We start from the raw sequence: 11,385 nt of genomic DNA on the forward strand, positions 1-11,385 counted from the left end.
AAAAAAATTTTGAAAAAATGGTTCCAATAAAAGCTTCTGGGTGCTCCTACTACAAAGCCACAGTTATCAAGACAGTATGGTACTGGCACAAAGACAGAAATATAGATCAATGGAACAAAATAGAAAGCCCAGAGATAAATCCACGCACATATGGACACCTTATCTTTGACAAAGGAGGCAAGAATATACAATGGATTAAAGACAATCTCTTTAACAAGTGGTGCTGGGAAATCTGGTCAACCACTTGTAAAAGAATGAAACTAGAACACTTTCTAACACCATACCAAAAACAAACTCAAAATGGATTAAAGATCTAAACATAAGACCAGAAACTATAAAACTCCTAGAGAAGAACATAGGCAAAACACTCTCTGACATACATCACAGCAGGATCCTCTATGACCCACCTCCCAGAATATTGGAAATAAAAGCAAAAATAAACAAATGGGACCTAATTAACCTTAAAAGCTTCTGCACATCAAAGGAAACTATCAGCGAGGTGAAAAGACAGCCTTCAGAATGGGAGAAAATAATAGCAAATGAAGCAACGGACAAACAACTAATCTCAAAAATATACAAGCAACTCCTACAGCTCAACTCCAGAAAAATAAATGACTCAATCAAAAAATGGGCCAAAGAACTAAATAGACGTTTCTCCAAAGAAGACATACAGATGGCTAACAAACACATGAAAAGATGCTCAACATCACTCATTATCAGAGAAATGCAAATCAAAACCACTATGAGGTACCACTTCACACCAGTCAGAATGGCTGCGATCCAAAAGTCTACAAATAATAAATGCTGGAGAGGGTGTGGAGAAAAGGGAACCCTCTTACACTGTTGTTGGGAATGCAAACTAGTACAGCCACTATGGAGAACAGTGTGGAGATTCCTTAAAAAACTGGAAATAGAACTGCCTTATGATCCAGCAACCCCACTGCTGGGCATACACACTGAGGAAACCAGAAGGGAAAGAGACACGTGTACCCCAATGTTCATCACAGCACTGTTTATAATAGCCAGGACATGGAAGCAACCTAGATGTCCATCAGCAGATGAATGGATAAGAAAGCAGTGGTACATATACACAATGGAGTATTACTCAGCCATTAAAAAGAATTCATTTGAATCAGTTCTAATGAGGTGGATGAAACTGGAGTCTATTATACAGAGTGAAGTAAGCCAGAAAGAAAAACACCAATACAGTATAATAATGCATATACATGGAATTTAGAAAGATGGTAACAATAACCCTGTGTATGAGACAGCAAAAGAGACACTGATGTATAGAACAGTCTTATGGACTCTGTGAGAGAGGGAGAGGGTGGGAAGATTTGGGAGAATGGCATTGAAACATGTAAAATATCATGTAAGAAATGAGATGCCAGTCCAGGTTCGATGCACGATACTGGATGCTTGGGGCTAGTGCACTGGGACGACCCAGAGGGATGGTATTGGGAGGGAGGAGGGAGGAGGGTTCAGGATGGGGAACACATGTATACCTGTGATGGATGCATTTTGATATTTCGCAAAACTAATACAATTATGTAAAGTTTAAAAATAAAATAAAATTAAAAAAAAAAAAAAGCTTCTGGGTGCTCCTAGAAGACTCTATTCCACTGAAAAAAATTTTTTTTGTAGAATTATAGATAATAATTTTCTTCTGGGAGGTAACAACAAAATAATTTAAAAAACTGACTACTAATATCACAGACCACAGACTCAAAAAACACAATATTAAGGACTTTGATCCTTTTATCTGTCAGTTAACAAATTCCTTGCAAATATTTAATGCACACAAAAAAGTGCCATGCTATATATAAGCATATTCTTTCTTATAATTGTATGTCTCTCCCTGTATATGTACTATAGTACTGTAATTTTTGTTGGTTTGAAACATATTTTTAACTTTTTGTTTAGGGATAGTTATATGCTCAGTAGAATTTGCAAAAATAATACACAGAGTTATGTATTTTCACCCCCAAGGTTCATATCTTAAATAAATACAGTACAATGTCAAATTTAGCCAGTATTCATTAAAATATAATTTAAGTCTTTAATTCTTTCTTCTTTCTTTGTGAAACTCTAATATATATGTTAGGTGTTTTTTTCTTTTTTTTTTTTTTTCTTGTTAGCCCATAGATTACTTACTTGTTTTATTATGCAATTTTCTATTTTTTTCAGGTTGGGTGATTTTTTATCGGTCTGTTTTCAAATTTACTAATTCTTTCCTTTGTCCCCTGCGCTTTACTTTTGAGAGTAGTGAGATTTAAAAAAAAAATACATTCATCTTATTTTTCAGTTATAAAAATCCCCTTTGATTCTTTTTCATATCTCTTTGTTTTAAAATTATCAGAAAATTCCATCGAAGTTATTTCAGTACTGGCATCCTTTTGTGTTTTCCTCATTCCAGTTGTCTAGATTCTTGGTATGATGAGGTTTTTTTTCTTTTTTTAACTATTGTATCTTGGACATTGAGGATATTAACTTGTGAAATTCACAATAATACTAATTCTTTTTAGCTGATAGTGACTATGTTTAGGTACAGCACAAAGATTTGATTGTTCTCTCAGATTCTGATTCAAGAATTGATGTTTTGCTCACTCTGGGCTCCAGGCACAGCCGGCAATGGAAGTGGAGCACTGCTTCCTACCTCAGTATTGCCCGTGAAAAGGATTAGAAGTCTGGCTCTCAACATTTTTGTTACATGGTGTAACTATGCCTCCAACTACTCACCTCAGTTAAAGCTCCCTGGCCTCTGTTTCGTGTCACTTCATCAACAAATTCCAGGAATAAATGTGTTCACAATAATATATCTCAGAGAAATCTAAATACTTACTTTCAAAATATATGAAAGGAGAGTTAGCGTGTTAATTTGCTGTCCATACAGAAGCTTTACCTACTTCCTTCTCTACAGTAACCCAGTCTTTTGTAACACAGTAATATAGTCACAATTGAGGCAGCCACAAACTGGTTGTGATAAAAAGACAGAAAGCTTTAAAAAATGTATAGGATCACATACAGCTAAATTTATTTAATTTATAATTACAAAATAATGTAGCATATTAAACTTAAGGTGCTGCTGCTGCTGCTAAGTCGCTTCAGTCGTGTCCAACTCTGTGCGACCCCATAGACGGCAGCCCACCAGGCTCCCCTGTCCCTGGGATTCTCCAGGCAAGAACACTGGAGTGGGTTGCCATTTCCTTCTCAAATGCATGAAAGTGAAAAGTGAAAATGAAGTCGTTCAGTCGTGTCCGACTCTTAGCGACCCCATGGACTACAGCCTACCAGGCTCCTCCATCCATGGGATTCTCCAGGCAAAAGTATTGGAGTGGGGTGCCATTGCCTTCTCCAAACTTAAGGTAAACAGATAAAAATAGAGTGCCTATTTTTTTATCTGTTTGACACTATAAATTAACAAGTAGGACATGTGTCACCTATTCTAACTAGGAAGAAATTGATGCGCAGAAAATTGATGTAATTTTCTTAAATAATACTGTTAACAATTGATGGGCTATAAGTAGGTTTTGCTTCAAAACAATAGAATAATTCCTCAAAAGTACTATTTTAGTTTTTAAGGAGGGTTTTTTTCAAGAGTGTTACTAATTTTTAAGGATGTGAATAGCTGTTGACAACCATTTTGTGATAGAATATACTTGAATTTTCAGAAGAAAAAAGCCAGATTAAGTGTTCCTGATTATTGTAGAACTTTGTATTTAATTGTTTAAAAATAAGAATTAGAAAATATAATGTCTATATTCAAAATATACTTACCCAGAATAAATGAACTTGATTTATCCTCATATAAACACCTTATATGAAATCAGATTCATCTGCCATTGAACATTATATGCATTTACCATTAAAAAATTAGAATCATTCATGTTCTGAAAGTAACATTATTATACTCTATGATTAAATTATTGTAAACTAATTCCTAGTTTAAAATTGCTTAATCGCCAATGTGGCAGATATTTGAAGAACTTTGTTGCCAAATTTACTTTGTAATTTTAATTAACTTTTGTCTAATTAAATTTGCTCTTGTTATTTTTGATGGTTTAGCTCTAGTAGAGAACTGGCTTTGTCAGCAAGACCATTCTTTCATTGAAAATGATCAGGTTCAACTTATAATAGAGAGACTTAGTGCTTTAAACAATATGGGTAGGCTAAAAATACTGGGGATTTTTTAAAGTTATGATCATGTTGTAAAAATGTTGAAAAGGATCTATAAATATTTGCCACCTAAGTATGTCAGTTTTACTTCATGTTTTTTAGAAGATTATGTGCCATGAAATTTAAATATCTCCATGTGGTATTTGGTATAAAGTAGATTATATAAATAGAGGTACCTGTTTATTGTCAAAAGGTAATTAATAGAATTTAGTTTTTAAAAATGTTTAAGATTTTGATAAGTACTGAAAAAATACAATTACATATTTTTTTTTCATTTATGCAGTTTATAGTTTCCTTTTCTTTAATCGAGTAATCTTCAGCTCATTCTCCCCATGTTTCCTTTCATGTGAAAATTTTTAATATTTTTCTGCCTTAGGTTCATTTGTTTACCTGCAACATTTTTTTTTTTAACCAAGTATCAGACTGGTAAACATTTTTAATCAAGTATCAGACTGGTAAGCATGGTCATATAGGGTGCAGATCTTCTCATGTTTGATAATCAGCTCAATTACCTTAAATATATTCTTATTCCAGGGTTATTTGAATTTATTTGTATACTGAAGGCATGGAGTAATTTTTCTAGAGTTAAATTTACTTTTTCAGTAAAATTTGGTTTCCATGTGTATCCTAACAATTTGAAACTCAAATTCCCAAATTATTTTCTGTTCTTGGAGATCATCATTTATACAGCCTAGTTTTTTTTTTTTTTTTTATTTAGTTCTGTCAATGAGCCTATAAAACTTCTGTTACACTAAATAGCTATGGTGGAAAGATTAATGTTTGATACACCATTCTTCAGTTAAAATTTACAGTCCTTTTCTTTGTTTCCAGTAGAAGTGACATTTCTCCATATACCATGTACTCCCAGAGATTGAGGGAGTAACTGAAGGTCTTTTTCAGTAAACTTTGAATTTCATCTGCTTTGTGGGCACAATAATATCTTCAGTATTATAGAATACTTGAATACATTGGCTTCCAGGTGCCATTGAGTGCCACTACCCATCTATCTCCTCTTTTCCTCCAAAGGATGATATTGTTTTCTTTCTATACAATTCTAACTTTTTTCATCACAATACAGATAATTTTTTTAAAGCCTCTGTTACTAGTCACTAATGGATGAAAATAAAGGACACATTGTCCAGTAATGTCCTGCCATTGTATAAGATTACCATTGTTTCCTTACAAATTCATTTCATAGTGAATAAATATCTAATAATCCTTTCTGGGCCAGACTACTAGCCTGGTTGAACCATCGCTGATGGATATGGTTCTCTGATAGTGGCATTATTTCATTTCTCCTTTAACTTAGCATCCTTTGCAGGTTCAGCTTGTCTCCAGAAAATAGCTCCCTCTAATGTCCCCTTTTGGGTTCATAAATATTTTACCTCATTACGGTAGGCCTCTAAGAATATTTGTTCCCTGTTACCCCCAAACTGCTATCACACCTACAACATGTTTACCAAAGAGGAGCCATGCTTATCACCCATCACTTACATAGTTCCCACTACACATTGATATAATATGTACAAGCTTGGAAAATTATCTGAACCCTGATGTATTTTTTAAACTTATTGAAGTATAGTGGACTTACAGGGCTTCCCAGGTGGCTCAGACAGTAATGTATCTGCCTGCAGTGGGGGAGACCAGGGTTCAATCCCTGGGTTGGGAAGATCCCCTGAGGAAGGGAATGGCAAACCTCTCTAGTATTCTTGCCTGGAGTATTCCATGGACAGAGGAGCCTGGCAGGAGTATAGTTGATTTACAGTGTTAATTTCTTTTGTAGAACAAAGTAACTCAGTTATATATGTGTATATTCTTTTTCATAATTCTTTTTCATAACTGAATATAGTTACCTGTGCTATATAATAGGACTTTATTGTTTATACGTCCTATATATTAACATAAAAATTTGCCTCTGCTAATCCGCAAATCCTATTCCTTTCCTCTCCTGTTAGCCCTCCCCCTTGGCAACCACAAGCATGTTCTCTATATTTGTGAGTCTGTTTCTATTTCATAAATGTTTTTTTTATCATATTTTAGGTTCCACGTGTAAGTGATATCGTATGACATTATTTGTCTTTCTCTTTCTTTTGTGTGTGTGTGTTTTTTTTTTTTGTCTGTTTTGTGTGTGTGTGTGTGTGTGTGTGTGTTTTGTCTTTCTCTTTCTAACTTACTTGACTTAGTTTGATAATCCCAGGGTCCATCTGTGTTGCTACAGATGGCATTGTTTCATTCTTTTTTGAAGATTGAGTAGTATTTCATTGCATGTGACAGGAGTGGGATGCTGGGTCATTAGCAACTCTATTTTTAGTTTTTTGAGTACCCTCCATGCTGTTGTCCATTGTGACTGCACCAGTTTACATTATGACCAGCAGTGTAAGAGGTGAACTGGATTACTGAGTTTTCCATGAGTCTGCTCAGTTCAGTTCATTGCTCAGTCGTGTCTGACTCTTTGCACCCCATGGACTGCAACACGCCAGGACTCCCTGTGCATCAGCAACTCGTGGAGTTTACTCACACTCATGTCCGTCACATCAGTGATGCCATCCAACCATCTCATCTTCTTGTCTCCTCCTCCCTCCTGCAATCTTTTCCAACATCAGGGTCTTTTCCAATGAGTCAGTTCATTGCGTCAGGTGGCCAAAGTATTGGCGTTTCAGCTTCAGCATCAGTCCTTGAAGTGAATATTCAGGACTGATTTCCTTTAGGATGGACTGTTTGGATCTTCTTGCAGTCCAAGGGACTCTCCAGAGTCTTCACCAACACCACAGTTAAAAAGCATCAACTCTTCAGTGCTCAACTTTCTTAATAGTCCAACTCTCACATCCATACATGACTACTGGAAAAACCATAGCTTTGACTAGACAGATCTTTGTCCGCAAAGTAACATCTCTGCTTTTTAATATGCTGTCTAGGTTGGTCATAACTTTCCTTCCAAGGAGCAAGCGTCTTTTAATTTCATGGCTACAGTCACCATCTGCAATGTTTTTGGAGCCCCCCCAAATAAAGTCTGTCACTGTTTCCATTGTTTCCCCATCTATTTGCCATGAAGTGATGGAACTGGATGCCATGATCCTAGTTTTCCGATTGCTGAGTTTTAAGCCAACTTTTTCACTCTCCTCTTTCACTTTCATCAAGAGGCCCTTTAGTTCTTCACTTTCTGCCATATGGGCGGTGTTATCTGCATAACTGAGGTTATTGGTATTTCTCCTGGCAATCTTGATTCCAGCTTGTGCTTCATCCATCCTGGCATTTCTCATGATATACTCTGCATATAAGCTAAATAAACAGGGTGACAATATACAGCCTTGACGTACTTCTTTCTTGATTTGGAAACAGTCTGTTGTTCCATGTCCAGTTGTAAGTGTTGCTTCCTGACCTGCATACAGATTTCTCAGGAGGCAGGTCAGGTGTTCCCATCTCTTTAAGAATTTTCCACAGTTTGTCATGATCCACACAAAGACTTTGGCATAGTAAATAGAGCAGTAGTAGATACTTTCTGGAACTCTCTTGCTTTTTCTGTGATCCAGCGGATGTTGGCAATTTGATCTCTGGTTCCTCTGCCTTTTCTAAATCCAGCTTAAACATCTTGAAGTTTACTGTTCACGTACTGTTGAAGCCTGGCTTGGAGAATTTTGAGCATTACTTTACTAGCGTGTGAGATGAGTGCAGTCATGCAGTAGTTTGAGCATTCTTTGGGACTGGAATGAAAACTGACCTTTTCCAGTTCTGTGGCCACTGCTGAGTGTTCCAAATTTGCTGGCATACTGAGTGCAGCACTTTCACAGCATCATCTTTTAGGATTTGAAATAGCTCAACTGTAATCCCATCACCTCCACTAGCTTTGTTTGTAGTGATGCTTCCTAAGGCCCACTTGACTTTGCATTCCAGGATGTTTGGCTCTAGGTCAGTGATCACACCATCATGATTATCTGGGTCATGAAGATCTTTTTTGTATAGTTTTTCTGTGTATTTTTGCCAGCTCTTCTTCATATCTTCTTCTTCTGTTAGGTCCATACTATTTCTGTCCTCTATTATGCCCATCTTTGCATGAAATGTTCCCTTGGTATCTCTAATTCTCTTGAAGAGATCTCTAGTCTTTCCCATTCTATTGTTTTCCTCTATTTCTTTGCATTGATCACTGAGGAAGTTTTTCTCATCTCTCCTTGCTATTCTTTGGAACTCTGCATTCAAATGGGTATGTTTTTCCTTTTCTCCTTTGCCTTTCATGTCTCTTCTTTTCTCAGCTATTTGTAAGGCCTCCTCAGACAACCATTTTGCCTTTTTGAATTTCTTTTTCTTGGGGATGTTCTTGATTCCTGGCTCCTGTACAATGTCACAAACCTCTGTCCATTTTTATTCAAGCACTCTGTCTATCAGATCTATTCCCTTGAATCTACTTGTCACTTCCACTGTATGATCATAAGGGAATTGATTTAGGTCATACCTGAATAGTCTGGTGGTTTTCCCTACTTTCTTCAATTTAAGTCTGAATTTGGCAATAAGGAGTTCATGATCTGAGCCATAGTCAGCTCCCGGGCTTGTTTTTGCTGACTGTATAGAGCTTCTCCATCTTTGCCTGCAAAGAATAATCAATCTTGTTCCAGTATTGACTGTCTGGTGATGTCCACGTGTAGAGTCTTCTCTTGTGTTGTTGGAAGAGGGTGTTTGCTGTGACCAGTGTGTTCTCTTGGCAAAACTGTTAGCCTTTTACCTGTTTCATTTTGTATTCTAAGGCCAAATTTGCCTGTTATTCCAGGTGTTTCTTGACTTTCTACTTTTGCATTCCAGTCCCCTATAATGAAGAGGACATCTTTTCTGGGTGTTAGTTCTAGAAGGTTTTGTAGGTCTTCATAGAATCATTTGACTTCAGCTGCTTCAGCAATATTGGTTTGCGTATAGACTTGGATTACTGTGATATTGAATGGTTTGCCTTGGAAATGAACAGAGATCATTCTGTCGTTTTTGAGACTGCTTCCAAGTACAGCATTTTGGACTCTCTTGTTGACTGAGATGGCTACTCCATTTCTTCTAATGGATTCTTGCCCACAGTAGTAGATATAATGGTCATCTGAGTTCAATTCACCCATTCCAGTCCATTTTAGTTCACTGATTCCTAAAATGTCAATGTTCACTCTTGCCATCTCCTGTTTGACCACTTCCAATTTAACTTGATTCATGGACCTAACAGTCCAGGTTCCTATGCAATATTGTTTTATCCAGCATCAGTCTTTACTTCCATCCCCAGTCCCATCCACAACTGGGTGGTGTTTTTGTTTTGGCTCCATCTCTCTATTCTTTCTGGAGTTATTTCTCCACTGATCTCTAGTAACATACTGGGCACCTACTGACCTGGGGAGTTCCTCTTTCAGTGTCCTATTTTTTTGTTTTTTCATACTTTTCATGGGGTTCTCAAGGCAAGAATACTGAAGTGGTTTGCAATTCCCTTCTCCAGTGGACCATGTTTTGTCATAATTCTCCACCATGACCCATCTGTCTTGGTTGTTCCTACAAGGCATGGGTCATAGTTTCATTGAGCTAGACAAGGCTGTGGTCCACTGGATCAGTTTGGTTAGTTTTCTGTGATTGTTGTTTTCATTCTATCTGCCTGCTGATGGATAACGATAAGAGATTTATGGAAGCTTCCTGATGGGAGAGACTGACTGAGTGGGAAACTGTGTCTTGTTCTGATGGGTGGGGCCATGTTCAGTTAATCTTTAATCCAATTTTCTATTCATGGGTGGGGCTGTGTTCCCTCCCTGTTTCTTGACCTGAGGCCAAAGTATGGTGGCGGTAATGAAGATAATGAAGACCTTCAAAATGTCTCATGGAGGCACTGCTGCACTCAGTGGCCCCGACCTTGCAACAGGCCACTCCCCACTCATGCCTCTTTCGGTGACTCCTGGACACTCGTGGGAAGTCTGGGTCAGTCTCCTTGTAGGGAGTCAGACTTATGGAGGCCTGACTCCTTGTGGGGTTACTACTCCTTTTCCTGTTTTCTGGTGTGCACAAGTTTTGTTTGTGTCCTCCAAGAATCTGTTTCTCCCGTCCTGTGTAAGTTCTGTTGGTTCTCTGGTGGGATTATTGGCAATCTCCTCTAAGAGGGCTTGTGCCATACCCAGGTCTGCTGGACCCAGAGCCTCTGTCCTTGCAGCAAGCCACTGCTGATCCATACCTCCAGAGGAGAAACTCAGACACAGTTCTGGCTCAGGCTTGTGGGTTGGGCATGTGTTTTGTGCCCTTCCTAGGTCAGAGCAGCTTAGGCAACGAGGTGCTTGGCAAGTGCACTGTCCCGTGCACTTGCCAAGTGCATCTCAATCACCTCCCGTCCCCGCTGCTCGATTTCCCAGGTGCACCATGAGAGCACCATCACAGGTGTGCTGTGTGTCTCCTCTGGAGAGCTCATCTCTGTCTGCGACCCTCCTGGTGGATGTCAACCACCCAGGATCTCAGGAAGATATGGTTAGCAGCTGGGAGCCTGCACACAGTTTGGCAGAAGATGCAGCAGCCCCTTGCCTTCTGGTTCTGACTGTGGCAGGCCTGCCTATCTGCCTCCAGGTGGGGAGTGACAGATTAGTGGTGGCTAGCTCTCCTTTGGTATTCACTCAGTCCTTTGTTCTGTGAGTGGCCAGGCTGCCTGTTAGGTTCGAGCCTTTCGCAGGAAAGTTCTCTTTTCCACAGTTGCAGTTAGGTGTGTATTCTGTTTGTTTTGTTTCATTTTTTTCCCCTCCCAGTTATGTTGCCCTCTGAGATTCCAAAACTCCCTACAGACCTGCCTATGAAAGGGTTTCCTACTCTGTGGAAACTTCTTCTCTTTCACGACTCCATCCCCAGGACAGGTCTCCATCCCTAACTCTTTGTCTCTCTTTTTGTCTTTTATATTTTGTCCTACCTCCTTTCGAAGAGAATGGGCTGTCTTTCTGGGTGCCTGGTATCATCTGCCACTGTTCAGAAGTTGTTTTCTGCAAGTTGCTCAGCATTCAAATGATCTTTTGATGAATTTGTGGGGGTGAAGGTGGTCTCCCCGTCCTATTCCTCTGCCATCTTGCTCAGTCAAGAAATGAGACTGCTAGCTGGTACATTAAACCTCCAAACACAGTTTGATCTAGGAGTACCGGAGGGCTTCCACAGACTTTGTGCTGGAAGAGAACAATCTGTGATAACAGGGATCAAACACCAGTGAACCAGAGTGCTGCTCTGACTCAGCTG

Source organism: Bos taurus, chromosome 16, assembly GCF_002263795.3.
Source record: "Bos taurus isolate L1 Dominette 01449 registration number 42190680 breed Hereford chromosome 16, ARS-UCD2.0, whole genome shotgun sequence".
NCBI classification, from domain to species: Eukaryota; Metazoa; Chordata; class Mammalia; order Artiodactyla; family Bovidae; genus Bos; species Bos taurus.